This window comes from Mastomys coucha, unplaced genomic scaffold (genome assembly GCF_008632895.1).
Source record: "Mastomys coucha isolate ucsf_1 unplaced genomic scaffold, UCSF_Mcou_1 pScaffold6, whole genome shotgun sequence".
Classification (NCBI taxonomy): domain Eukaryota; kingdom Metazoa; phylum Chordata; class Mammalia; order Rodentia; family Muridae; genus Mastomys; species Mastomys coucha.
The window spans coordinates 27507212-27513344 of NW_022196912.1; the positions used below are offsets into that span (position 1 = coordinate 27507212).

At 51.6% G+C, this 6133-nt stretch overlaps 1 protein-coding gene across 4 annotated transcripts in view; it reads right to left on the minus strand.

The window, feature by feature from the left end:
* Klhl29 (kelch like family member 29) overlaps positions 1 to 6133 on the minus strand; it is a 302932-nt gene that overhangs the window by 38521 nt on the left and 258278 nt on the right. The window lies entirely within an intron of this gene.

A 6133-nucleotide genomic window follows, 5' to 3' on the forward strand; every position in this document is an offset into this window, starting at 1 on the left:
GGAAGGGAAAGGGAAGGGGAGGGGAGGGGAGGGAAGGGGAGGAGAGGGGAGGGAAGGGAAGGGAAGTTCTCACCTCCAGAGCCTGCAGGCTGGGTGCCTAGGAACCCTCCCAATGGGCCTGAGGTATGGCTCAACCTTACCCACCTCTTGACCAAAGACAGGCCACCTCTGAGGAATGCTGAGTGCCATGTGTCAACTTATGTAGTTGTTAGTTGTCGCTATGCCTGACAACGAACTAGGAGACCAGACCATCTTTGAGCAACGAGGCTACCTTACTTAGGATCCCAGGACCCCTAGGAAAGTCATTTGGGGGACTATTGTCAAGAGTTCAGACCAGTCCAAACCTTAGAAACCTTAGGAACAAAGTGCAGAATTTATTTCTATGGCCCACAACTTAAAATTCAAAGGTCCATGCCCCAGGAGAGAACAGGGCTTGACCCAGCCTAGCCCTGGAGTTTGGCCTCCTGATTTAAAACCTGGGAGCATAGGGAAGCCGACTGGAGAATTCTCTCAGCCCCTCGGTGCTATGAAATTCTCTTCCTGCTTCCAGTTCTCTGACTGGCACCTGACAGTGTGCCGGGTATTAATTATGGTCAGAGCTTTTCAACGTGCAATAAAAAGCCTTTTAAAACGTTCCGATGGGAGGTGATTAACTCTATTAAGTGGCATTATGGATCTTCCTATCTGTTGCTTTCATAAACATAGTTGTAGGCGGAATGTTTTATTATGGGCATAAAAATGTCCCACATTACAATGCATAAGCACATATTGATGTTGTATTTCTTTACTGCGCTACCGCCCCAATCCCCAACCACTCCGAAAAGAAACTACATGTCTTAATAATTTATGCTCCAAGTTTTAACCAGGATTATCAATGGCAGCTTTTGAGCTTTCTCTTTTGGCAACACAATAGATCATAGTAAAAATGCACCGACAAGCGATGTGTCCGTTTGATTTTTTCCACCTGAATCAGCAGCCCAAATTCCAGACACAGCAGTTTAGGGCAAGGCGCACGCTGAAGAATTTAAGTCTAAGCATTTAATCTGTTCTTTCCATAAATTTCTGCTGCTTGTGCTTTATAATGATTCTACCAGAGGAAGTTTATTTATATCGCAGATTCCCAGCATCAGCACATTGAGAACACAACGCAATCGCTCAGTCAATAGCTTACAGCCATGTATAATATCACTCCGGAAATCAAAAGCCCATTTGAAGAAGAGAAGGCTCAGATTAAAGTCACTTTAAGACATCAATAACTTGGACTGGCTGAGGAGAAGATATAAATATCTGGCGTGCGCATATGCAAATAGGAACTCGCAGACGCGCTACCTCGGATCGCGGGAACCTCCGGGTGGGGACTTGGAGCACGTGACGGCGATGCCGGGGGGCGGGGTGGGCGGTGCCTCACTGTCACTCAGGAGGGGCTACGGCACGCCTGCGCTGCACAATGCGCCTGCGTGATCCGTGGCCGCCGGCTAGGGCTTGTGCCCCAGGCTGGTAGAGGGCATGGCTCAGAGGGCAGGGCTCCGGTGTGAAAAGCCCCAATGAAGGAAGAGGCCATCTAGAATGACACTTGTGTCATGCAACGGGGCGTTCTTCTGTATCCTGGACCTAGAAGAGCCTGCTATAGGAGGCATGCTTTCTTCCTGTATCTCCTCGGGAGACTAGCCATTATCTTACTTCAAAATCTCTCAGGGTTAACCCTAAGGTCTGTAGGAAAAAAATGAAGTTTCCAGAGAAAGGAACTTGTCTAAGCTCTCATAGCCAGTGAGCCACAGAACCAGGATCAAGCTGTGCTTACAAAAAAAATTGAGCGTTTAAACGACTGCCTTTTGCTGTTTCCTGGACACACTCCTTAGAGGCAGAGGAAGTGCAAGCCCAGGAAAGTTTAGGGTTCATTTGGGTATATGAAGCTTGGGAGTCTGCAGAGCACAGCAAAGGAAGGGGCTGTCGCAGGGTGTGTGTGTGGGGAGACCAGGGTCCAGCTGGATCTGGATGGCTTGGAGGCATGAGGTAGGGCTGGCTGGTAGGACCCGCGGGGTAGGGTGGGGTGGTGGCCACAGGAGAAGAAGATCTCTGAGAAGAGGCAAAGTTAAGTCCTAAGGGGTCCTGAGCCAGCCAGGTCTGGTTAGGCTACCCTTGAATTGCAGAGGTTAGCCTTAGAGAGGAAGGGACAACACTATTCCCTGGGAGAGGCTTGTGGACTCCCAGGGACAACTGGTGAACCCAGTGACCAGGGACCAGAAATAACTAAGGCCTTAGTGGCTCAGGGCTTGCTTATCTTCTCTACAGCTTCTACTATTGCACCACACCACCTTAGGAGAAGGAAGAACATTTGAACTTTGTTGGGTTCATGGTGTGGCTCAGCCTAGGGCAGAGATCCATGCAAAGGAGAATGTAAAAGATACCTGGCTGAGAGCAAAGCAGAGGGCAGAACATTTGAATGGAGTTAGAAAAACCTACAGAAATGGATGATTGCAATGATCTGAGGGCGACTTTTGCCCAGATGCTTTTGCCTAGTGGCCACTAGGCTTCTGTGAGTAGCCTTGATCCCATCCCTCCGTCTACACAGTCCTCCATGCATGCACTCCTGCATTCAACAAGTGTTTACTGAGGGTGGCTATGGGCCAATGCTGGCAATACAGCATGGAGCAAAACAGATGGGACGTCGGCTTTGTAGTGGACTTGTCACTGTAGGGTATCTGGTGACCCACAAAATGTGCCTTTTTTTTTCCAGGGCTGGGCAGCTCAGCTAGTTTAGGAGGGCCGGATAGTGATGCCGAGCGGGGAGGGGGTGGTGTCTTCACTTAGGCATTGGCTGCATCTGGACCCTGAGATCTGGGCAGATGGCCTACAAGAGCCTTAGGGCTCAGTGGCATATTGCTGCTCCTCCCTTCTCCCAGCAGCCAGTGCTCCTCATAGAACTAGAATTAGTGGGACACTTGAACTCGCCGCTGGGTAGGATCATGCTTTTCCTAAGGAAATGGAATATGCTTCTGTCCCTTCCTCCAGTGCTCTAAGTCACATCGTAGCTGTGGCTTGGCAAAGTCAGGCTTGGACAGCAAGACAGTGGAGATCAGGCACTGTAGGCAGAGACAGCCTGGCTAACAGTCTCTTGAGGCGCTCTCTTGGCCGTATGGAACCTCCTATCAGAGCTTCTCTCATTGCCTCAGAGTGGTAAGAGATGCCTACATGGTGTCTATAATTGGTTCCTGTCAACAGGGGCTTCAGCTGCCACCTGCCCCAGGATGCTAGTTGGAGTCACAGAGTTCTGGTGGTTCATAGTTGAGTGCTGGGGTGTGATTCTCTGGACATCTGTCCAGTCTCGGTTATGAGAACGAGCTCTTGCTGATTCCACATAGAATCCCCTCTGACTTCCCAGGCTTCTCTGAAAAGCACAGATGCATATTTTTCACAGCTTCCTATAGAGATTTCGAGGTGAAGCTGCAGGGGTTCTGAAATAGTAGTTGGGGAACTCTGAGGATGCCCTTCTAACTCCCCATGGAGGGTAGGTAACCCTCACTAGATTGTGGGAGAACATCTGTGTCAATCACCAGGGATGAGGGACGTGTGGGCCAGGCAGAGTTGGGCAGAGTGATCTCTGGTAGCTTGGGTGTGATCTCATCGAATGTTCCCAACTGGGGTACTCACAGATGACACACCACTTCTCTGGCTCTCTTTCCAGGAGTCCCTCCCAGGAAGGAGAGAATGAGTGCCAGAGGGATCAGGCGTGCCTTAGGCTGGCATCTGGCCCAGGGGTTCGGGGGGGGGGGCTTCTGGAGGAAGGGCTGGCAAGAGGCAGGATGATGGGGTATAGTGGGGATGTCAGCTTGAACAAGAACAGTGACTGTCACACAGAAGTCCCGAGGAGCTGATTGGTGGAGAGGGCAGAGGCCATGAGTGGCTTGCCAAGAGGACCTCTGGAGGGTTTGAGCAGAGGAGAACTTGATAGAATTGATAGAACTTGATAGACTCCTGTGTTGCAGCGTGGAGCGTGGTGAGGAAGCAGCAGAAATGAGGTAGCTACTCGGGGAGACGGAGACCATGAAGAGGCTGGCTTGGCCTGGAGGAGGGTAGTCAGTGAGCTCAGCTGAAGGGCCTCATGTGGAAGAGTTAACAGGCCAGGTGTCCTCCGGGGTGATTGGGGCTCTCATGGCTGGCCACTCCGGGCTTCTATGAGGGTATCTCTACCAATTCAAAGCATATTTATCAGGGATGGAGTCAGGCCCCTTTGTGGTGTCGCATGGGACAAAGCCATGCTGAACACCCCCGTAGCCAATCCCAGAGCCAAACACTGAGGTATAAGGTAAAACAGGTTATACGTTAGGCTATAAAGGATAAAGGATGCTTCGTTTCTATTTCTACTCTGTCCTCGACCAGTTGGATAAATACAGGATAGTCATGCCATGTGTCTGAGCCATAGCTTCATCTGTAGATGGGGGTCATGATAACCCCTATTTCATAGATGTAGAGATTAGGATAGGCCAGTATGCATACTGAGCTTGGAAGAGCATTCTGGAGGGAACCACAGCCCCCCCCCAGGGGGGGCGCTGCAGCTCAGAGGTCAGTCAGGTCACACTGTATAGCTGCAGGGGACCTAATTCACTTCAGAGTCCTCAGGATTTTTTGAATTACTCTTACAGTTTTGTGGTAGGTGGCAGGCAAGGGTCTGGAGAAAAGGGTACCTTCTTACATATCACATAAAGTTGCTAAATTGGCCAGAGGCGGGGGTGTTCTCAAGTCATTCACAGTTGGGTGGGGGAGACAGACATGAAAATAGACTGTCAAGATGCTCGGGTAGGGAGGAAGGGTGGAGCCTGCACGTGTCCCTGAGGGTTAGCTGAGGAGAGGGCCCACTCTCCCGGGCTGAGCCTGCTGCCTCCGCAATCCCACTAGAAAGCAATGTTAGAGAATGAGAGAAACCATGCTCGCAGACCCTTCCATAGTCCCCAGTCGGAGATAGACAGGGCTGCAGCCCTGAGAGGCCCCAAGTGTCTTGGCGCAGGTTATCAGTGTGGAGCCTTTCTCTGTGTGTTCAGTCCCCCATGGAAAAGGCAGGCACTGAATACAAAGTAAATACCCAGACCTCTGTGCGCCATACTTCCTGCCTGAGCTGTGACTCTGGACTAGCTCATAATTTACCTCATGTGCTATGCTGGCTTATCAGGAGGCTCCCAGCTCCTGAGGCAGCCTTCATGCCAACCTCCTCCCCTGGAGGGAGGCCCAGAGGCTGGTGTCCCTAAAGGGGACCCAACAAGCCTGTGCTTAGCATGTGCAGGGGGAAGGAAACGTCTGTGAACTTCACAGGGGACCCCAGAGTTGCTGTTTCCTCCACCTCTGCTGCCTGTTCCCTCATCAGCAGTCACTAGATCTTGTCACTCCAGACTGGGCAGCGTGTTCTGATGAGACAACCTCACCACTGCGGTGTTCTGGGGTTAAAGGTGTTTCTGAAAAGGGAGGGGCCTTCACGATCAGAAGAAGGAGCCCTGGAAGGCAAGATGGCTAGCTTTGTGCTGGTCTAGGTTGGGAACACAGGGTTCTCAGTGGATGTAAGCCTGACAGAGGAGGCTAACAGGGGAGGAGGGCTGAAGGACAGACAGGTAGGAAGGAGAACTGTGGAGTGGGGGAGGGTGAGAGGGTAGGAGATCAGGGAAGGAAGATGTGCTGGGCTCAGACAACTTAGAACCTCCAGGCTTGGGGCTCACCATCAGTGGGCTCTCGGCCCCTCAGGGAGCAAATGCTTCAGAGGCATGAACCATCCCAGAGGCTTCTGTCAGGCAACTGAGAGGTCAGTGAAAAAATAAATCCTCAGCTGCCCCTGAGTCCCTTTCTGGAACCAGGAAACAGGATGCTGGGTGACCAACTAGTCTCTTCAAGCAATAGTGATCCAATGGGAAGGAAGAAGAGGAGGAGGAGGAGGAGGAAGAGGAGGAGGAAGAAGAGGGAGAGGAGGAGGAGGACAAGGAGGAAGAGGAAGAGGAGGAGGAGGAAGAGGAGGAAGAGGGCAAGGAGGAAGAGGAAGAGGAGGAAGAGGAAGAGGAGGAAGAGGAGGAGGAGGAAGAGGAGGAGAAGGATGAGGAAGAGGAGGAAGAGGAGGAGGAGGAGGAGGAGGAAGAAGAGGAGGAGGAGGAGG